General features: G+C 49.8%; 1 long non-coding RNA gene across 1 annotated transcript in view; it reads left to right on the top strand.

The window, feature by feature from the left end:
- Nucleotides 1–8,215: 8,215 nt before the first annotated feature.
- The window catches only part of LOC138771515 (uncharacterized), a 118,875-nt gene continuing 104,978 nt past the window's right edge, over nucleotides 8,216–22,112 (top strand). The window contains exon 1 of the long non-coding RNA XR_011359635.1: nucleotides 8,216–8,417. This is a non-coding gene — a long non-coding RNA (uncharacterized lncRNA). The remainder of the gene's footprint in view (nucleotides 8,418–22,112) is intronic.

Here is a 22,112-nt window from a genome sequence, read left to right as displayed (position 1 = left end):
AGACGGAGGCGGATCTAAGCCCTGTTAAGCTCTGATTGGCTGAGCAAGATGTAAGCTATCTAACAGTTTTACACAGTCAAACATCACAGGAGACAAAGTGCATCATGGGAAAGCCCAAACCAGGAAGCAAAGACAAAATGAAGCCACCAACTGAAGCTTCAGGGACCTGCAAACAGCGGGAAATTCAAACAGAGAACAACTCAGAAGGGATGGTAAGTGGGAAAACTAGGTTTACAATTGTTTTTGTTGTTTTTTTTATCAGCACTGGGAGTACCTCTTTAAGGGGTTAAATGGGTTGTTAAGGATTAGAAAAGCATGGCTGCTTTCTTCCAGAAACAGCACCATTGTTGTCCCTAGAGTGTGTGTGGTATTGGAGCTCATATCCTTTAAAGTGAATGAAGCCAAACTGTAATACCACAACACACAACCTGAGGACAGGTGTGGTGCTGTTATTTAAGAAAGTGACTGTCTTATTCTAAACCTTCAGGCTTTGGCTCAAGAACCACAGTGGTAGCTTTCCTAAAAACTGCTGTGTGTGACACCAGCCAAAAGAGAATTTTAGTTAACAGTCAGGTTTCTCTAAAAGGACCATCTAAACAGACCCAGAGACAATTGCAGCAAAATGTGAAGTGGGAAGACAGGTCCTTTTTCTGATTCTATCAAGATGTTGTTTTGTAAAGAACTTCCTAACTTTTTGGCATTACTTTATGCTCAGGACAGATGGGCCCTCACACCTGTTCTGTGTTCACGGTGGTATCGCTCTGTATTACCAGCCATGACGATCGGAGATAAGATTCATTAACGTTCACTCTCCCAGAAGCTTACTAGTAATGTGAGTGGAAAATGACAAATTTGGGATGCATGGAACCCCATCAGTTCAAATCCCATCCTGGTTACCATCACCTCATGGTTGTATTTAGGGCTGGCGATTATTCTAATTAATTCGATAAATTCACCTAGATTTTAGAGAATTTATTTCAATTTCTTTGAAAATCGTAAATTCGATTTTCATAGAAAAGAAAAAATAAATGCCCTCCGACCTGCAGGGGGAGCAGTGGTGCTCCTGCTGCAGGTCAGAGTAGGACTGCACAAAGCCGCTCACCCCAAGATGCCCGAACGTATCCACAAAACAGGAAGCAGCTCCTCCGAGCACTGGAAACATACAGCTGGTGCCCGCTTTATGGTGTGAGTAGTGTGCCTGTCTGCGTCCTCTACTACCCCCAATACTACTCTACTACTACCCCCAATACTGCTCTACTACTACCCCAATACCATTCCTACTATTACCCCCACTCCTGATACTACTATTCCCAAAACTGCTACTTCCCTTATCTACTACACTCCTCATCTTCTATGCTTCTACTGTTACTACACCCCACTATGCCTGTACTGCTACACCAATCATAATTAGCAAAAAAAATAAAAAATAAAAAGAGCTTTAAATCGAGGGGGAAAATAAATAAATAATTTTAAATAAAATAATTTTATTTTTTGCCCATATCGTCCAGCCCTAGTTGTATTATCGATACAAGCCAGAAGACCATGGATTGCTCATCTTCCAATCAGATAATCTATTTGGTAGGTTACACTTCTGAGCTACGTGTAACGGGTAAAGAGTGTGTCAAACTATTATTCCACCTATCTTTAAGCTCAGAGCGAAGCACAGAGGTATTCCCACTGTACCCAGCACTCACATCACCGCACAGTAAGGTTATTATTCCTTTATTTTGAGCTATCATTACCATTACAAGTATAATGGGACAGACGTGGCGTGCAGGATGAGCATGACAAAACCACGGCCTGTGCAAAATGTAGCAGTTTTTGTATGCCAGAGAACTGGTGTAAGTGCCCCACCCACACATAAAAATAAACAAATAAATAAAATCTAGATAATTGGAGACAGGGAGACAAGGCCTCGGTAGGATGTCAGTAAGATGTTCTCTACTGGGGGGGGGGGGGGGGGGGGGGAGTTCTGAGTGGTAGATTTCTCTCAAATTTCTCCAGGCTCCATTCAGATGAATAAAACTTCTCCAGAAATACTACTTTACAACAAATCTGCCTTGTGTGAATGTTTCCCAAATGTCAGGGCAGAGGGAGAACATTACCCTGGTTGGAATAGCTATCCTGTAAATATTCTTTAATTAATAAAGGACCCCTGGGTGTCCTGGGCCTCCTCCTGGCACACACTGAAAACCTGACCTCTTCTGCTCCAAACTCATTCTTTACATTGGTTCATTTTATTCATGAACCAGGAAGATCAGGATAAAAAAAATCTACAGAGGTTATCTATACGGGGGAAATATAAAGAAAAAGTGGGGGGACATGATGAGATGAAGTCAATACATCAAATAAAGCATATGATTATCATCAGTGACAATCCTAGTATTTCAGGCCGATGCTCTGACTGATCCAGATACTGGGCTGAAATTCCTGAAATAACCCATACATCTGTCATATGTTCTATAGGAGAAGGTGTGAGACGTTCCAGGTTCAACTCTATGGCGTCTGCAGGTGCTCGGTGACAAGAATTTCTCTTGCGCTCTACAAGTCCGGACATCGCTATCAGCCGATCAGAGGAAACGTTTCTCGGTAATGATGAATTAAGACATCTCTCATTTATCACTGGACCCAGGTGGGGTAGATATGTCCGGCTTATGTAACCAGTCCATTGTAACCAGTGTCTATTGTGTATATGTTGATTTTATGGGATATTTTGGGAATCATGGATTAAATAAAAAAATTTGGATTATTGATATAAAAGAATCTTTGTGGTATTATTGCAAACAAGGGGCCAATTTTGGTTGATTATGTGATGTGTAAGCCTTTGGTCAAGTGAATAAGGCTTTAGGGATCCTACTAATTGATTGTGTACCTTTCATATATCTGTCTGTGCTCACAGAACATAAAATGCTTTTATTTTCCTTTTAAAAGTGTAGAAGACCCAGATTCCTGATTTGCTGCAAGTTGGTATGCCTCCATGCTCCCCCTCTCATCCATATCTCTGCTTGACTAGCAGTCGGCTGGAAGCCAAGCTGGAGTGGGAGGGGGAGCGAGTTGATGCTACAGCCCTTAGCTTTTCAGGAGCTTGTGGACACCTCTTTAAGGCCCCCTTCACACGTCCGGAAAATCTGTCCGGATTTCCTATCAGGAAATCCGGACGGATTTCCGGACTCATAGGCTAACATTGGACACGGACACCCTTCCGGATTTTTCCGGAAGGGTGTCCGTTCCGGAAAATAGGACCGGATTTTTTAGATCCTGTCCTATTTTCGTCCGGAAATCCGGCACGGACGCCCCCATAGAAGTCTATGGGAGCGCCGGAATCACGGGCATTTTCCTGATGTATATCAGGAAAGTGCCCGTGATTCCGGAATGGTAGAGAGCTCTGCTCGCCCGCCCGCTCTGCTCGCCCGCCCGCCCGCTCCACTCGGCCGCCCGCCCGCCCGCTCCGCTCGCCCGCCCTGCTCCGCTCGCCCGCCCGCTTGCTCGCTCCGCTCGCCCGCCCGCTCGCTCCGCTCGCCCGCCCGCTCCGCTCCACCCCCCCTCCTCCCGGAAACTCACCACCGGCCCGCCGCATGCTCCGGACCTCCGACCGCTGCCGCCGCCCGGATCTCTGCACTGCACTCTGCCCGGACCTCAACCTTGCTGCCCGGACAGAGCAGGATCCAGGACAGGTGAGATTACCCTTTTGAGAATTACTACTCCCACCATGCTTTGATGGAGTTGCCAGGCCATGATGGGAGTTGTAGTTCTGCAGCCTGTGGCCATCCAGGTTGCAGAAGTACAACTCCCATCATGGCTCTGCTGGCAGGCCATGATGGGAGTTGTAGTTCTGCAGCCTGTGGCCATCCAGGTTGCAGAAGTACAACTCCCATCATGGCTCTGCTGGCAGGCCATGATGGGAGTTGTAGTTCTGCAGACTGTGGCCATCCAGGTTGCAGAAGTACAACTCCCATCATGGCTCTGCTGGCAGGCCATGATGGGAGTTGTAGTTCTGCAGACTGTGGCCATCCAGGTACACTAGGGGCTGTGTGGGTACCTGTGATTTATGTTGGCATACTAGACCATCTCATCAGGAAATCCTGAAGGTTTTTCCTGATGGTAAAAACGGATTACTGTCAGGAAATCCTGATACTATCCTGATGACATTTGAGGTCTCCTGATCAGGATTTCCTGACAGTAAAAACTGACACGGACGTGTGAATGGGGCCTAACACTTTGCATCAGAGAATAAAAGCATTTAAAAATAAATAAATAAATAAAATCACGGAATGGGGTGCACAATTTAAAATCTAACTTTTAATATATCAACCTAAAACAATAAAAAGTTCTCGCCACAACAAAAGCACAAACGTGGCGACCAGGACCTCTTAGGAGCTATCACCAAGCTGTAGTCTCAAAATAAAACAGTGTATTAGAGAAACAATGATAACCAGCAAAGAGTAATAATAATAATATTTATTTGTATAGCGCCAACAGATTCCGCAGCGCTAAGAGTAAAAGAACTGGTGAGCTTGTCTCTCCATGCGCAGATTCCACACTGATTAAGGGTTTTCCAGCAATTTATATAAAAAGGGTTATTTAAAAAAAAAAAAAAAAAAAAGTCAATTCATACCCAGCCGAGTCCCTGTCTCCCGCATTTTCAACTTCATAAGAAGCAGAACTGACTGGTATATATACATAAATACTTATGTGGCATGACAGGACAGGACTAACTGGTGTATATACCTGATTACATCTATATATCAAATCCATGCATATACAACAAATTATAAGCACATAGGAAACAAGCAAAGCTTAGTTGCTCGTTCATACCATTGGAAGCGACAGTTCCTAATCGGTAGATCCATTCGCTCTCCTTTCGGAGGATCATCTTGTCCGGCCCAGGATACCAAAAGGCCAATAAGGCACATGAAACATAAATGCTCCACAGACATAGAATTTAGGAGACAAGCAGATGATCTGAGGAGCAGATTCTTGGACGGGATATCCGGACAAGATACTCAGGGAAGAATACCAGTCTACATGTTAACACCAAGAGAAAAGGAGAAAAGGATGGGGTAACTTGGCTGGGCAAACATTGGCGTGTCCTTTTGTTGGAACCGGACTTAAAGGATCCCAGATATCATTCAGAACATGGTGTAGTCTTAAAGGACAAGTGCCATGAAATTTTTTTTCCCTGTAATTGAAGCACATTACAAAGTTATATAACTCTGTAATGTGCTTCAAGCACCTATCTGCCTCCCTTCCCTGTCTTTTCCCCCCTCCACCCCCCAGCAGGAAGTGTCCTGACTCACACAGACCTAATGACTGCCGTCACCGTCACCAGGCAGCTCCTTCTTGTGAGGATGAGTCATCAGCAGGAGGGCTGCTCTAGCTCCTGTTACAGCAGCCCCCCCTCCCCAGTCCAAGTGATGGCTTGCAGTTGTTCAGCCAATGGGAGCTGAGCAAGCTGAGTCACCTGACAATGCAGGGGAGGGGGGGCTGCTGTAACAGGAGAAGGAGCTGAGAGAAGAGCTTGGTGATGGTGACAACAGTAATCAGGTCTGTGTGAGTCAGGACACTTCCTGGTGGGGGGTGGAGGGGGGAAAAGACAGGGAATGGGGGGAAGATAGGTGATTGAAGCAAATTACAGAGTTATATAACTTTGTAATGTTCTTCAATTACTGGGAAAAAGTTTTTCATGGCACTTGTCCTTTAAGGCCCTATTCCACAGAACGTCCCGTGGAATAGAAGGCAACGATCAGCCGACATCGTTCATGTCAGCTGATCGTTGCGTTGTTTGTCTTTCAAACATGTTAAAAAACAAACGACTTATACTGCAACGACCGCTGCTGTATGCCATGCTATGTATGCCCCCACAGCTCCCCCAGACTCACCCGCTCATTGCTGTCACGTTAAACAGCGACGGCAGCGAGCGGGAAACGAGGAGCAAATGAGGGCTAATAGGGCCTTTAGAGATCGGCTGGTTAGGGGTAATTTCTTACCCCAAAAGAATCCAGGTACATGGCTGGGGACACCAGTAATCGGTTGTTTCAGATGTAGTGGCTGTATAGATTCATTCAGACTGCAAAAATATTTGTAGACACTGGTAAAATGTATCTGAGAGCGCATATCAGTTGTTGTACTAAAGGGTTGCTTTACAAAGCCACTTGCATCTGTGGGATCGGGAATGTGGGCAATACAATACGTTAATAAAAATTTTCGCCGGACTTCTCCTTTAAGGGTGCCTTTACACGTACAGGATCCACAGCGGCTTTTACACGGTGTGCAAGTATGTAAGTTAACCCCCCACCGGCCGGAGCATACATCACCTGTTCCCCACTCCGGCTTGCTTCGGGGATTCCCGGCTGGATTATCAGCCAATCAGTGGCTGCAGCGGGGCAGCGCGCTGATTGGCTGAGTAGGACAAGCAGAAGCCAGGAACCCCAAAGCCAGATTTCACGCAGCAAATTCGGTACGTGTGAAGGCATGCTAAGGCTATGTTCACACTATGTAAAACGGCCATATTTCATAACCGTGGCCGTTGTTCTGCTAACAGACGTGATTTTAATAAGGCCCGCTGTTTGCACAACGGCCAAGGTTATGAAATACGCCCGTCGTTTTTACATAGTGTGAACCTAGCCTAAAATGTGTGCTTGTAAAACTCTCCCATTGATTTCATTAGAGCAAATTAGTCTGTGTGTGCAGTGCCGGGGGGCACCCCATGTACTAGAGCGCGATGCTGGGGGGCACCCCCTGTACGGGTGTGCGATGCCAGGGGGCACCCCCTGTACGGTTGAGCGATACGGGGGGGGGGCCATGTATGGGTGAGCGATGCCGGGGGGGACACCCCCTGTATGGGTGAGCGATGCCGGGCGAGCACCCCCTCTACGGGTGAGCGATGCTGGGGGGGGGCACCCCCTGTACGGGTGGGCAATGCTGGGGGGGGGCACCCCCTGTACGGGTGGGCGATGCTGGGGGGGGCACCCCCTGTACGGGTGAGCGATGCTGGGGGGGGGCACCCCCTGTATGGGCGGGCAATGCTGGGGGGGGGGGGCACCCCCTGTACGGGTAAGCGATGCTGGGGGGGGCACCCCCTGTACGGGTGAGCGATGCTGGGGGGGGGCACCCCCTGTACGGGTAAGCGATGCTGGGGGGGGCACCCCCTGTACGGGTAAGCGATGCTGGGGGGGGCACCCCCTGTACGGGTAAGCGATGCTGGGGGGGGCACCCCCTGTACGGGTAAGCGATGCTGGGGGGGGCACCCCCTGTACGGGTAAGCGATGCTGGGGGGGGGCACCCCCTGTACGGGTGGGCGATGCTGGGGGGGGCACCCCCTGTACGGGTGAGCGATGCTGGGGGGGGCACCCCCTGTACGGGTAAGCGATGCTGGGGGGGGGGGGCACCCCCTGTATGGGCGGGCAATGCTGGGGGGGGGGGGCACCCCCTGTACGGGTGGGCGATGCTGGGGGGGGGCACCCCCTGTACGGGCGGGCGATGCTGGGGGGGGGGCACCCCCTGTACGGGCGGGCGATGCTGGGGGGGGGGCACCCCCTGTACGGGTGGGCAATGCTGGGGGGGGGCACCCCCTGTACGGGTGGGCAATGCTGGGGTGGGGGCACCCCCTGTACGGGTGGGCAATGCTGGGGTGGGGGCACCCCCTGTACGGGTGGGCAATGCTGGGGTGGGGGCACCCCCTGTACGGGTGGGCAATGCTGGGGGGGGGCACCCCCTGTACGGGTGGGCAATGCTGGGGTGGGGGCACCCCCTGTACGGGTGGGCAATGCTGGGGGGGGCACCCCCTGTACGGGTGGGCAATGGGGGGGGCCCTCTCTGTCTTCGCTTTGATGCCACCACTGGCCACTTCTGGTGGTTTTTCACTCTATTCTCCTCAGGACACTTTCTTTGGGTGAATGAGGATTAATATAAATGTTCCCGAAGAAAAATGGCTAAAATGCTTGAATCCTGTGAATAAGAAACCAACTTCAGCCTGGTCTGCCGCACTGTTCTGCACGGTGTGAATACTGTGCCAACCGCAATGTCACATCCAGCACATTACACAGATTATCCCGCACATTACTAAGGATGCCGCCATAGAAGAAAACTATACATAGAATAAGAGTCTCCTCAGGACTGACAGAGCCCGGAGCCATATTACCCCCACAGCCCACATATACGTCACTCACAGATAACGGGAGGAGAACCACAGATCCCAGACTGCCCGCGGACTCACCACAGCCGAGCTTTCCCGCCGCTTCTATGAGGCGACTACCGCCGTACCTGTGACGTCACGCTCCGCGCGGGAAGCCTGTACGTGAGGGGAAAATGGCCGAAGGAGGAGGAGACCAGTTACCTCATGAGGAGACGGCGAGAAGAGAGCGGTCACCTGATCAGGAGGAATGGAATAACGTTATAATAACCGGTCACCTTCTCAGGTACTGGCCAGTAGAATGTCCTGAAGTTGTTATAACCGGAGCTGAGGGGATCGCCGCACACTCTGTGATATGTCTGCTTCCTGTCAGTGAATGGAAACCCTGTGTATAACCAGAGGTGTGGAGCGGGTCCTGACATGGTTGTGATGACACAGCTGAGGGTTGGTTACTGTGTGTCAGTGGATCTATCGTGGTGTCCAGTTACGTTTTCTTTAGTGTATTGTATATTGTGTGGTAGTGTGAATCCCCTCCAGGTGTTGTTGTTCTAGACTGGCAGCCATTTGCCCCATGATGGTGACACTAGGTGTAATGGCAGCGCGCAGTCCCATCACATTCATGGCATTTGCAATAATTGTATTTGTATGACGTGTGAGGCTGGGTGACCACTGCGGTTTTGCAATCTGTTCAGCGTGTCTGTTTTTAACTGGTCGCTTTTAACGGACAGAAAAACGTAGTCAACACTACTTTTGTGTCCGTTAAAAAAACTCACCGTTTTGATCCGTTTTTTGTTTTTTTTTTTTATAATGGAAGTCAATGGAAAAACCCGTTTTTGCATCCATTTTTCCCATAAAACGTATGCGTTAAACTGATTCACAAAATGCAGCCTTATTGTATGTGCAGTGTAGGTGGTAATAATTCATAAAAACAGATACAGAACCGGCCATTCGCAGCATAAAATCTGCTGCAGATCCGCCCCTGTGAATTTACCCTAAGGGCCCTATTCCACTGGACGATTATCGTTCAGATTATCGTTAAATCGTTCGAATCTAAACGATAATCGTTCGGTTGAAATGCAGTTAACGATTAACGACCGAACGAGAAATCGTTGATCGCTTTATAAGACCTGGACCTATTTTTATCGTTGCTCGTTCGCAAATCGTTCGCGTTGAATAAGACATCGTTCGGTCGTTCGCAATAGATACGAATGCAATAGCGAATAAATAGCGAAGAAAAAACGATCGCAATTACGATCATAAGTAACGATTATCGTTCAATGGAAATGAGTGAACGTTTTCAGGTCTTTCGCAATAGTGGTCGTTTGCGATCGTTAATCGTTAATGATATGCAAACGATAATCGTCCAGTGGAATAGGGCCCTAAGGGTAGCTTCACACGTACCGTATCGCTGCCTTTTTAACGGTGCATCTTTAACGCTGCGTTTTTGGTGCGTTTTCTACATGCGCGTTTGGATTTTCACATGATTTTAATGTGAAAATCAAAATTCGCATGTAAAATCGCACCAAAAATGCAGTGTTAAAGACGCACAGTTAAAAACGCAGCGATACGGTACGTGTGAAGCTACCCTAAGGCCCTGTTCCCACTGAGGAAAGGTAGCGGAATGCCGTTAGCCTCCCGCTCATACTGGGTGTCTATGGGAGGCGCGCTCCTGCTCTGTACGCGCTGAAGAATGAACATGTTCATTCTTCAGCCGGGAGCCTCAGATGCTGCAATGTATCATCCCGGGCGGCGGGGGTTAATGCACCCGCTGCGAGTATGTAATTGAATGGGAATTCACAGGGGTTGGATCCGCTGCAGATTTAGCTGCGAATTCGCAGCGTTAAATCCGCTGCAGATCCGCCTGTGTGAATTTAACCTAAAAGTGTTTTGCAAGAAGAGCTCACAGTTTCTTTTAAAATTTTAACTCTGTTTAAGAGCATTGCTTTGGTGTAAGAGCTTCCTGTACTGGGTGGGAGGGGGACTGGGGGAGGGGCATGGTCTGCATAGCGGGGTCTAAAGCCCTGTACTCTGACCCAGGAAGTCTCCCTCACCTTCCAAATCATAGCAGATCCTTTTCAGGCTGGGGCTTACATCAGGGGACAGGACTCATTCCTGCTATAATGTGCCTGCACTCTCACTCAGCTATACACACTGCTGCTATAATGTGCCTGCACTTACACTCAGCCATTCACACTGCTGTATATAAAGTTTCTATCTCTGTCCGGCACAGCTCTGTGACTCTCACTTCCTAGTCCAGCGTTGGCTAACCTTGACACTCCCGCTGTTGCAAAACTACAACTCCCATCATGCTTGGGCAGCCAAAGCCATATCTTTGGTTGTTCAGGCATGATGGGAATTGTAGTTTTGCAACAGCTGGAGTGTCTAGGTTAGCCATCACTGTCCTAGTTCATGCTGAACACACTCCTTCATGGTAATGTGACCAAACAGACCTCTGACAGCAGCCCTGCTTCTCTATTCTAGGCCTTTGAACTACGCTACTGCATTATGGAGATCTGCAGCTCCATCCTGTATTTACAAGCTGCTGCTGCTGTGTTATCAGGGTTATACAGTTACTATACATTATATACCACTTGCTGCTATACTGTACAGTAACATATATATCACATATCCAGCTGCTGTGTTATCAGGGTTATACAGTTACTATACATTATATACCACATGCTGCTATACTGTACAGTAACTTATATATCACATATCCAGCTGCTGCTGTGTTATCAGGGTTATACAGTTACTATACATTATACACCACATGCTGCTATACTGTACAGAAACTTATACATCACATATCCAGCTGCTGTGTTATCAGGGTTATACAGTTACTATACATTATACACCACATGCTGCTATACTGTACAGTAACATATCACATATCCAGCTGCTGTGTTATCAGGGTTATACAGTTACTATACATTATACACCACATGCTGCTATACTGTACAGTAACTTATATATCACATATCCAGCTGCTGTGTTATCAGGGTTATACAGTTACTATACATTATACACCACACGCTGCTATACTGTACAGTAAGTTATATATCACATATCCAGCTGCTGCTGTGTTATCAGGGTTATACAGTTACTATACATTATATACCACATGCTGCTATACTGTACAGTAACTTATATATCACATATCCAGCTGCTGCTGTGTTATCAGGGTTATACAGTTACTATACATTATACACCACATGCTGATTGCTATACTGTACAGTAACTTTTACTTAGAATAAAACAATCATTATTTTTGGGGGAAGAAACCAATTGTCTGCAGATCAGTGATTTCTTATGGGAAAACTTGCTTTGGTATAAAAGTGGATTTGGATTACAAGCGCCGTCCCGGAACGTATTATACTCGTAATCCAAGGCATCACTGTATATTTGTATAGTTTCACTTGCATGTTGATCATATTTTGCAGTTGTTAAAAGAAAAAAGTGACCTCTAAAGGCCCTACTCCACGGAACGATTATCGGCTGATATCGGCCGATAATCGCCACATGAAATAAAGGACAACGATCAGCCAACATTGTTCATGTCGATCTGCTGCCATCGTTCTGTGGAATAGGAGCGTCGGCAGCAGACGCTGCTGTATGCTATGGGCTACCCGGACGATCTAGCGATAACCCGGGCAGCTCCCCCTGGCCCTCCCCGGACTCACCTGCTCGCTGCTGCCGCGTGGAATAGTGGCAGCAGTGATCGGGGAACGAGGAGCAAACGAGCGCTGAGAGCACTCATTTGCTTCTCAAGTCGGCCCATGGAATATGGCCTTAAAGAGGATGTACCACCCGGTACATCCTCTTTAACCTGGACCCACGGATCGATCGGCGCCGTCATGGTGAAGCCGGTGCCGCGGTCCGTTTTTCGGACCGCCGCCTGGTTCCCGTGCACGGCGCCGTTCGATCCAGCGGTACCGGCCGGTGCTGAAGCACTGGAGGTCGGCCGGGCCGCCCCCAGTGGAGGGGAATTCCCTCCCCTGTATGACGCGGCTCGCTTAGAATGAATGGAGCCGGGTCATAGAGGGGAGGGAATTCCCTCCCACTGGGGGCGGCCCGGCCGACCTCCAGTGCTTCAGCACCGGCCGGTACCGCTGGATCGGGTTCAGGTTAAAAAGGATGTCCAGGGTGGTACATCCTCTTTAAGTATACCCAAAGAGCATGCTCACATGTTGCAGCTGAGAACTGCAGCGTGTGCTTTACCATGAATAGCTGCAGCAGTCTGTGGCAGGAGCACATTTTTGGTGCATGGGTTGTGCTCACACAACTGCAGCTGTTTTGTGGTGTTGGTTGCAGAGTGTGAGAGCAGCCACCACTGACTAGTGTTGAGCTGATCTGTCAAAAGTGTTCGAGTCAGCATTTGATTACCGTGTCTGCAGAGTTTGCATACCGCCCTAGGGCTGCCAGAAAAACATGGATACCGCCTGCGGTCATGGACGTGTTTTCCTGGCAGCCCTAGGGCGGTATGCAAACTCTGCAGACACTGTAATCAAATGCAGAGTCTTTCAGTTGCCGACTCGAACACTTTTGACAGATCAGCTCAACACTGCCACTGACTACATGGAAAGTTCCTCCCTCCTGATCTGACAGCTCTCCTGTGGACCATCCTCCCTCCTGATCTGACAGCTCTCCTGTGGACCATCCTCCCTCCTGATCTGACAGCTCTCCTGTGGACCATCCTCCCTCCTGATCTGACAGCTCTCCTGTGGACCATCCTCCCTCCTGATCTGACAGCTCTCCTGGGGACCATTCTCCCTCCTGATCTGACAGCTCTCCTGTGGACCATCCTCCTTTCTGATCTGACAGCTCTCCTGTGGACCATCCTCCCTCCTGATCTGACAGCTCTCCTGTGGACCATCTTCCCTCCTGATCTGACAGCTCTCCTGTTTACCATCCTCCCTCATGATCTGACAGCTCTCCTGTTTACCATCCTCCCTCATGATCTGACAGCTCTCCCGTGGACCATCCTCCCTCCTGATCTGACAGGTCTCCCGTGGACCATCCTCCCTCCTGATCTGACAGGTCTCCCGTGGACCATCTTCCCTCCTGATCTGACAGGTCTCCCGTGGACCATTTTCCCTCCTGATCTGACAGGTCTCCCGTGGACCATCCTCCCTCCTGATCTGACAGGTCTCCTGTGGACCATCCTCCCTCCTGATGTGACATGTCCTCTGTGGACCATCCTCCCTCCTGATCTGACAGGTCTCCTGTGGACCATCCTCCCTCCTGATGTGACATGTCCTCTGTGGACCATCCTCCCTCCTGATGTGACATGTCCTCTGTGGACCATCCTCCCTCCTGATGTGACATGTCCTCTGTGGACCATCCTCCCTCCTGATGTGACATGTCCTCTGTGGACCATCCTCCCTCCTGATGTGACATGTCCTCTGTGGACCATCCTCCCTCCTGATCTGACATGTCCTCTGTGGACCATCCTCCCTCCTGATCTGACATGTCCTCTGTGGACCATCCTCCCTCCTGATCTGACATGTCCTCTGTGGACCATCCTCCCTCCTGATCTGACATGTCCTCTGTGGACCATCCTCCCTCCTGATCTGACATGTCCTCTGTGGACCATCCTTCCTCCTGATGTGACTGTGGACCATCCTCCCTCCTGATCTGACATGTCCTCTGTGGACCATCCTCCCTCCTGATCTGACATGTCCTCTGTGGACCATCCTCCCTCCTGATGTGACTGTGGACCATCCTACCTCCTGATGTGACATGTCCTCTGTGGACCAACTTCCCTCCTGATCGGACATGTCCTTTGTGGACCATCCTCCCTCCTGATCTGACAGGTCTCCTGTTGACTATCCTCCGTCCTGATCTGACATGTCCTCTGTGGACCATCCTCCCTCCTGATCTGACATGTCCTCTGTGGACCATCCTCCGTCCTGATCTGACATGTCCTCTGTGGACCATCCTCCCTCCTGATCTGACATGTCCTCTGTGGACCATCCTCCCTCCTGATCTGACATGTCCTCTGTGGACCATCCTCCCTCCTGATGTGACATGTCCTCTGTGGACCATCCTCCCTCCTAATGTGACATGTCCTCTGTGGACCATCCTCCCTCCTGATGTGACATGTCCTCTGTGGACCATCCTCCCTCCTGATGTGACAGGTCTCCTCTTGACTATCCTCCCTCCTGAAGCACCGAAGCTGTTCCACAAGCTGTTCTACCAGGACTCCTCACTGTTTATATCCAATTCACAATGAGTCTGATGAAGGTTGTAAAGACCGAAACGTTATTTTGTATCTGCTTCACCACCTATGCAAATAAAAACCACTTTAATTGCAACTCAGTGCGGAGTACCTATTTCTCTGTTTCGTTGCACACCATCCGTGTTGGACTGTGCAAGGAATGTAAGAATAAAGCTTAGAATTAGTATAGAAGTAAAGTATGTGACCCCACCAGCAGGGAGTGCAGCTCTGGAGTATAATACAGCTGGGGGCTGGTAGGGCCTCTTGCCTTTGGAGGGGCTCTGCCTTTAAGGTGCCTTAAGGCCCTATTCCACCAACAGATCTGACGACAGATTATCTGCCAAAGATTTGAAGCCAAACCCAGGAACAGACTATAAACAGAGATCAGGTCATAAAGGAAAGACTGGATTTCTCCTCTTTTTTTGAAATCCACTCCTGGGTTTGGCTTCAAATCTTTGGCAGATAATCTGTCGTCAGATGTGTTGGTGGAATAGGGCCTTTAGCCTGCGTCTGCTCTCCTGGTGGTGGCTGATGCTGGCACCTTATGGTGCGTTTACACGTAACGATTATCGTACGAATTTGCGCGATAACAATCGAATTCGAACGATAATCGTATGTGTAAACCCAGCGAACGATCATACGACGAACAATACATCGCGCATTTTGATCTTTCAACATGTTATCAAATCGTCGTTCGCAAAAAAATCGCAAATCGTTCCGTGTGAACAGTCGTTCGCCTATTTAACCAATGTGTGAGATAGGCTTAAGCGTTCGCAAAACGATCGCACAACAAATTTTTCGTACGATATATCGTACCGTCTAAACGCTGCTCGTTATGAAAAAAAAAATCGTTGCTCCGACATGGTTAATCGTACGATCGCGCCAATTATCGTTATGTGTTAACGCACCATTAGTCTTTTGTTTTGTGATGTAGCTGTATAGGAGTATAGGGCTTGCAGGTACTGAACTTGGGCTTTCGGGCTGTGTGTGGGGCTGAGAAGCCCCACTATGGTTTGCTGTGTATATTTATGTGTGTTTGTGTGTGTAGGTTTATAATGTATATTATTAGTGTGTATATTTGTATATTTAGTTTGCATATTTTTGTGTTGGGTCTCCACCTGGGGTTGGGGTTTAGTGTTAGGTTGGGTGGTGGGTTATATGGGGGGAGGGGGTTTCTAGGGACTTTGGTATAAACAGAAAATCCTGGGCTGGTCCATGTGCTGGGGGCATGGGATGCCGGACCAGCTCAGGAAAGCAAAAAAAATTATAATTATAAAAATGTTTTGGTGTTTGGTGTAGGGCTCTATATGTATGTATATTTATTTATTATTTATTTGTATATTTATTTAATTTTTGTGGAAAGCAACTAGACCAGGGGGTTAGTGTACAGTATAGTTATGTTAGTTAAGTTTCATAGTGTTATTATTGTGGTGTTTTGGGGGAAATCTAGTTTGCACGTGTGGAGGATAATACAGCGGTGTGTTTGGTCAGTGTGAGGCTGGACCAGCCAATACATTTATGGACTCTTATGGACTTGTATGTATTGTACAGTTATGTTATTTATATTTTTGGTTTTGTTTTATATTTTTAAATAAAAGATCTACAGGATGTAACTCAGGATCAATAATGTATGTACACAGTGCAGGGCTCCAGATGGCGACCAAAATGGTCGCCAATGCGACTGACTTTTTGCAAATGGCGCCCAGATTTATTAATCTGGGCGCCATTTGCGACTGGCCCCGGCGGCGGCGCGCTGTCTCTTTAAGATGCGCGGCTGATGCGCGGCTGCCGGGGGTGTCCCGTCCTATCCCCGGCAGCGCGGCGCATCAGTGAGCTGCCTGGGGCCCTGACTTCCGGCACAGGAAGCGCACGTCAGAGACGCTTCCTGTGTCAGAAGTCACAGCCCCGGCGTACAGGAGCTCACTGACGCGCCGCGCTGCCGGAGATAGGATGGGACACCCCCGGCAGCCGCGCATCAGCCGGGGACAGCGTCCGAAGAAGAAGAGGATCGCCGGGGGAGCGGGTTGTCAGGTGAGTTTGTGTGTTTGTTTTTTTTTAAATACTGCTTAGCATAGAGGAAAGGGGGGGGGGCATCTATAATGGGGGGAAGAGAAGGGGGGGCATCTATAATGGGGGGAGAAGAGGGGCCATCTTCAAGGGGGGGAGAGGGGGCCATCTATAAGGGGGGGAGAAGAGGGGGCATCTATAATGGGGGGGGGGGAGAGGGGGCATCTATAAGGTGAGGGGATATCTATAAGGGGGGGAGAAGAGGGGGCATCTATAATGGGGGGGAGAAGAGGGGGTATCTATAATGGGGGGAGAAGAGGGGGTATCTATAATGGGGGGAGAAGAGGGGGTATCTATAATGGGGGGGGAGAAGAGGGGGTATCTATAATGGGGGGGAGAAGAGGGGGTATCTATAATGGGGGGGAGGAGGGGGCATCTATAATGGGGGGGAGGAGGGGGCATCTATAATGGGGGGGGGAGAGGGGGCATCTATAAGGTGAGGGGGAATCTATAAGGGGGGGAGAAGAGGGGGCATCTATAATGGGGGGAGAAGAGGGGGTATCTATAAGGGGGGGAGAAGAGGGGGCATCTATAATGGGGGGAGGAGGGGGCATCTATAATGGGGGGGAGAAGGGGGCATCTATAATGGGGGGGAAGAGGGGGCATCTATAAGGGGAGGGGGCCATCTATAAGTGTAGGGCAAACTGGCTGCAGACACTGGGAGATAGATATATGCACAATTATTATTATCAGGGCCCCTCAGGTGTCTGTATTGTAGGGGGTCACTTGCATTAGTCACTAGGTGAGAGATATATCTATCTATATACACATCTTGTGGGGGGTCACTATGGCTGCAGTCATAAGTCTAGCTCAGTATGTATAGACTGTTGCAAGCTTTTAAAGGGAACCTGTCACCCCCGGTAACGGGGTGACAGGCTCCCAACCCCCCGTTAGAACCCCCTATACTCACCTCATCGCGCCGGGTCCCGCTTCTGGAGGTGGTCAGGTCACGGAGATCTCAGCCGCTGCAGCCCGGCGCGCACACTGAGAGATGAGTCCAACACTCATAGAGAATGACGGAGCGCTGGACTCTCCCGTCATTCTCTATGAGCGTTGGACTCATCTCTCAGTGCACGCCGGGCTGCAGCGGCTGAGATCTCCGTGACCCGACCATCTTCAGAAGCGGGACCCGGCGCGATGAGGTGAGTATAGGGGGTTCTAACGGGGGGTTGGGAGCCTGTCACCCCGTCACCGGGGGTGACAGGTTCCCTTTAAGATCAAGTTCAGAAGAGTAAGCCTCATTAAAAGGCTAGCCAAGTGAGGCTGAAGTACTGAGTCAGACTGTATATGGTTGTCAAGTTGCAAGTTTCCATGTTGAACGTTTTCAAACTAAGAAAAGAAAGAATCTAAAGGAGGAGGAGGAGGAGGAGGAGGAGGCTGCGGCCTCTGCACACAGTAAGTCCCATTTAACATAACATTAATTTTACATGGTTTAAAATGTTGGCGACCAAATATTCTATTTGGCGCCTAAATTTTTCAGGTTAGGAGCCAATGGCTCCTAGGTAAATTTTTTAGTCTGGAGCCCTGCAGTGACCCCACCAGCAGAATAGTAAGTGCAGTTCTGGAGTATAATACAGGATCAGTAATGTAATGTATGTACACAGTGACCCCCACCAGCAGAATAGTGAGTGCAGCTCTGGAGCATAATACAGGATGTAACTCAGGATCAGTAATGTAATGTATGTACACAGTGACCCCACCAGCAGAATAGTGAGTGCAGCTCTGGGGTATAATACAGGATGTAACTCCGGATCAGTAATGTAATGTATGTACACAGTGACCCCACCAGCAGAATAGTAAGTGCAGCTCTGGAGTATAATACAGGATCAGTAATGTAATGTATGTACACAGTGACCCCCACCAGCAGAATAGTGAGTGCAGCTCTGGAGCATAATACAGGATGTAACTCAGGATCAGTAATGTAATGTATGTACACAGTGACCCCACCAGCAGAATAGTGAGTGCAGCTCTGGGGTATAATACAGGATGTAACTCAGGATCAGTAATGTAATGTATGTACACAGTGACCCCACCAGCAGAATAGTGAGTGCAGCTCTGGGGTATAATACAGGATGTAACTCAGGATCAGTAATGTAATGTATGTACACAGTGACCCCACCGGCAGAATAGTGAGTGCAGCTCTGGAGTGGTGATTGCAGCTCCAATTAGTTTTGGGTGTGGTCCTGCTGTGTGAGGCTGTGCGAGTCTGCTGCTCCTGAGCTCCAGACAAGCAAGATCTACCCCTGGGCCTGCTCTCTCTTCCCCAGGGAGGGAGCAGGTTTTCAGGCATGACCGAGCCAAGGAGAGTCCCAACTCCTGCCCCCTGAACCAGGTCCGTGGGGGGCAGAGGAATCCAGAGACCAACAGAGGGAATACCATCAGAGGTCCAAGGGCTGAGGCGTTCTGCTAGGAGGTGCAGCAATGCATCTCCAGCCGCCCCTGATTCAGAGGTAACAAAGGGTAGCCGCAAGGCTACAGCAAGTTGTGGAACTACAAGTGCCAGAAGTTCTGGAACAACTATGGAAACCAGCCCGGAAAATCTGTGCAGTGACCCTCCTCCTGGAGCAAGGCTGTCTGCCCATGAAGGTGTGGAGGAAGATTGGGGGGTGCAGCGGGCCAAGGAGCGTGGGCAGAGTTATGGCCTACGGATTGCTGCAAGCCTCTGTGGGTATGAGGAAGCCAGGAACCAGCTGTACAAGCTCCAGGAGGAGGTATGTGCTGTAAAAGCATTGATGGAAACTGCTGCTTAGCAGCAAAAGGCTGAGCTATCAGCGAAAATGAAATGTCTGAAAGCTGACATCAAAAAGATAGTGAAAAATAGAACTTTTATTTTGGAGAACAGTGGGCCATAAACTGCAGAATGACGATCGTTTTGCTCAAACAGAGAGAGAAAAGCGGAGAGGGCTGAGAGGGCTCCAGCCAGAGAGCCGGGTGGAGGAGGAAGGAGACACTGTGGAGGTATGTGATGTTGAGCCGAATCCACCTGGGGGTCCGCAACAACAGACCCCATACAGTGGGCTCCCTGCAGGGCAAGCAGCATTGTCATCTAGCCGCTGTTCGGTGGATGAAAGCAACACCAGTTACCAGGGAGGGGCGCTGATGGCCCAGATCCAGCTCCTGGAGTCACCAGGGCGCCTCCAGGACTTCGTATTCGGAGAGGAGTTACCAGAGGAGGCGCCTGGGAGAAAGACCAAGGTAAAGAACACCAAGCTTCAGGAGCAGGTAACATTTTGTATATTCCCCCCTCCCTGTGCCCCCCGGACTGGCCTCCGGGTCAGCTCACTGTGTGAACCCCATATCTCAGCCCGTCCTGAGTTCTGTTGTGGACAGGAGAATGGGGAGAGTATGGAGTCTAGTATGGCGGTAAGCTTCATCTCTGTTTGCAGTAGCAGAGCTAGAGCAGGTGAGGAACCGGCCGTAAGGTCGGAAAGTGATATTGGCCCAGTGGCGGGCAGTGGCAGGAGAGGTGGCCCAGCGGTGGGCAGTAACCTTAAAAACACTGGTGCATCAGCTCGCTCCCTGACGGGAGGGGGGATTGGCTGTGTGCCAGTGTCAGCTGCAGGAGCTCCGGTGGCTCTTGGCGCTGGGGCTGCTGTTACTTTGGAGCAGCAGTGTCGTCGCCGAGATGCTGCCGGGGCTAAGATGTCTTCGCCTCCCAAAAGAAAGACTGGACTTAAGCCTTTGTTTTGTATTGAAGTTGCTGGACCAGATCGTACTGAGGACTCTCGTACTGATGAGGCAGAGGGTACCAGCAGAAATAGGGCAGGGGCTGCCTCTAAACAGTCCAGGCAGGCTCTTCGTTCCTTTCTTAAGGGACCAGTGGCCTGTCCTGTGGAGCTGGCTCCGGTCCTGGTACCCAATGATGCTGATGGTACAAAATCTCTTTCTGTCTCAGAACACACCGGTCCACCCAGTGTGAATGGGGGAATTAATGTTGGGGGGAAGGCAGGAGTGAATGTGGGGAGGAATCTGTCTGGAGCTTTGAGGGGTGGTCGGGGCAGTGTGACATGTGGTATTGGTGTGGGTATGGAATATGTGGAGGAGGGTGGTGATGGGGCACAGTTTAGTGGTGGGAGCATAGGGTCTGGTCCAGTTGCACCAGACCCTATGTCTGGGGTGCTTTCCTTGTCCTCTGGCCCTGGTGATGGTGACTTGCATCGACGTGTCTTGCAGGCCTTTAAAGAGAGGGGAGAGAACAATCAATGTAGAGGGTAGGGAGGTTGCTCTGTCTTTTTTGATAGAAAGGCATTGCCTTGCAGCCTTCCGAGAGGAAAGGGGTAGGGAAACTGGTCTCTCCCAACAGCCGGGCCGGGCGGTGTCCAAAGGAATGTGGTCCGTCTGAGGTGGAGAGGCAGTGATACATGTCCCCCAAGATCTAAAATTGTTGAGCTCCTGCTGAGGATGAGCTTCAAGGCAGCCAACATCTTTGCCTTGATACATCCCTTTGGTACCCCTAAATTCGATATCCGCTTTGTTCGGCCAGAGGGGCTTGAGCTTTTTTGGTCGAACTATGAGCTGGTAAAGGATGAGCCCGGCTGGCGAGACTTTGCCATTCAGGCGGTGTCTCGCCAAAATAACGTCAAGAGAGTGACCGTTTTAACCCGTAACTAATCACTCTCTTGTATTGACATCATGACGTGGCTTGGCCGGTATGGAGAGGTGGTGGAAGTCCCAAAAAAGAACAGGGACTAATATGGTATCTGGTCAGGGGCTTGGACCTTGGGTATTCAGGAAACACCGTTACCCACATACCATCTGCCACCTTCCTAGGAAGGGATCGAATCCAAGTCTTCTACCAGGGTCAGCCTAAGCTCTGTCACAGGTGCGGTGACCCCACACATTTCAGTGGAGGATTGATTGTGGACCGTTGACAGGGGTGAGAATGGACCCTGCGGTGCCGGATTCCACTCTGAGGGTGGTAGCGTACGCCGATGTCACCATATTCGTCTCCTCGCAAGAGGAGGTGCAGTGTGTGATGTCAGAGGTGGAGCGCTACTCAGAGGCATCTGGGTCCAAGATCAACCAGGATAAGTGTGAGAGTCTCTGGCTGGGAGGTGGAGATCCTGGATTTGATCTCCCGGACACCCTTCCAGAGCCCCAGGAGTTTGCAAAAGTTCTCGGCATCGAATTCGGCCAAAGGGATTACCCCAAACAAAACTGGGACAGCAGGCTTAAGATCGCTGCTCAGAGGGTGGATCAGTGGAAGGGTTGGTCTTTGACCCTCTGGGAAAGGGTTAACCTGATCAAAACTTTCCTGCTCTTTTTGCTGATATATCTGGGCAGTGTTTGCATTTTGCCAGAGCCTCTCTGGACTCGGGTCTACAGTGTGTTCTTCCAGCTGTTATGGGGGAATAGACTGAACCTAGTCAAGAGGGAGGTTACTTACCGTACGAGGAGACAAGGGGGGTTGTGTATGGTCAACCCTGTGGTGTTACTGGTGAATACCTTTCTTAAGACCAACATTGCAAACCTCTGGAAAGAGAGGGCTCCTCCGTGGGTATTCTCCTATAGGGGATGGTTTCGGCCTTTCTTCCAGGAATGGGAGACAGGAGGGCAAGTGAAGGATCTCCGCACACCACACGGGCATCTTCCGGCTTATGCTACCCTGGTTCTGAAGATCATTCGTCGGTGGGGTTTGGGGATGTGGGAGATTAGGACTCTGTCGAGGAAATTCCTTGACAATAGGGTCCTGTCGTC

The sequence above is a fragment of the Dendropsophus ebraccatus genome, chromosome 13 (genome assembly GCF_027789765.1).
Source record: "Dendropsophus ebraccatus isolate aDenEbr1 chromosome 13, aDenEbr1.pat, whole genome shotgun sequence".
Classification (NCBI taxonomy): domain Eukaryota; kingdom Metazoa; phylum Chordata; class Amphibia; order Anura; family Hylidae; genus Dendropsophus; species Dendropsophus ebraccatus.
Note: the sequence above shows the minus strand (reverse complement) of the source record. Positions and strands in the feature narration are given on the sequence as shown.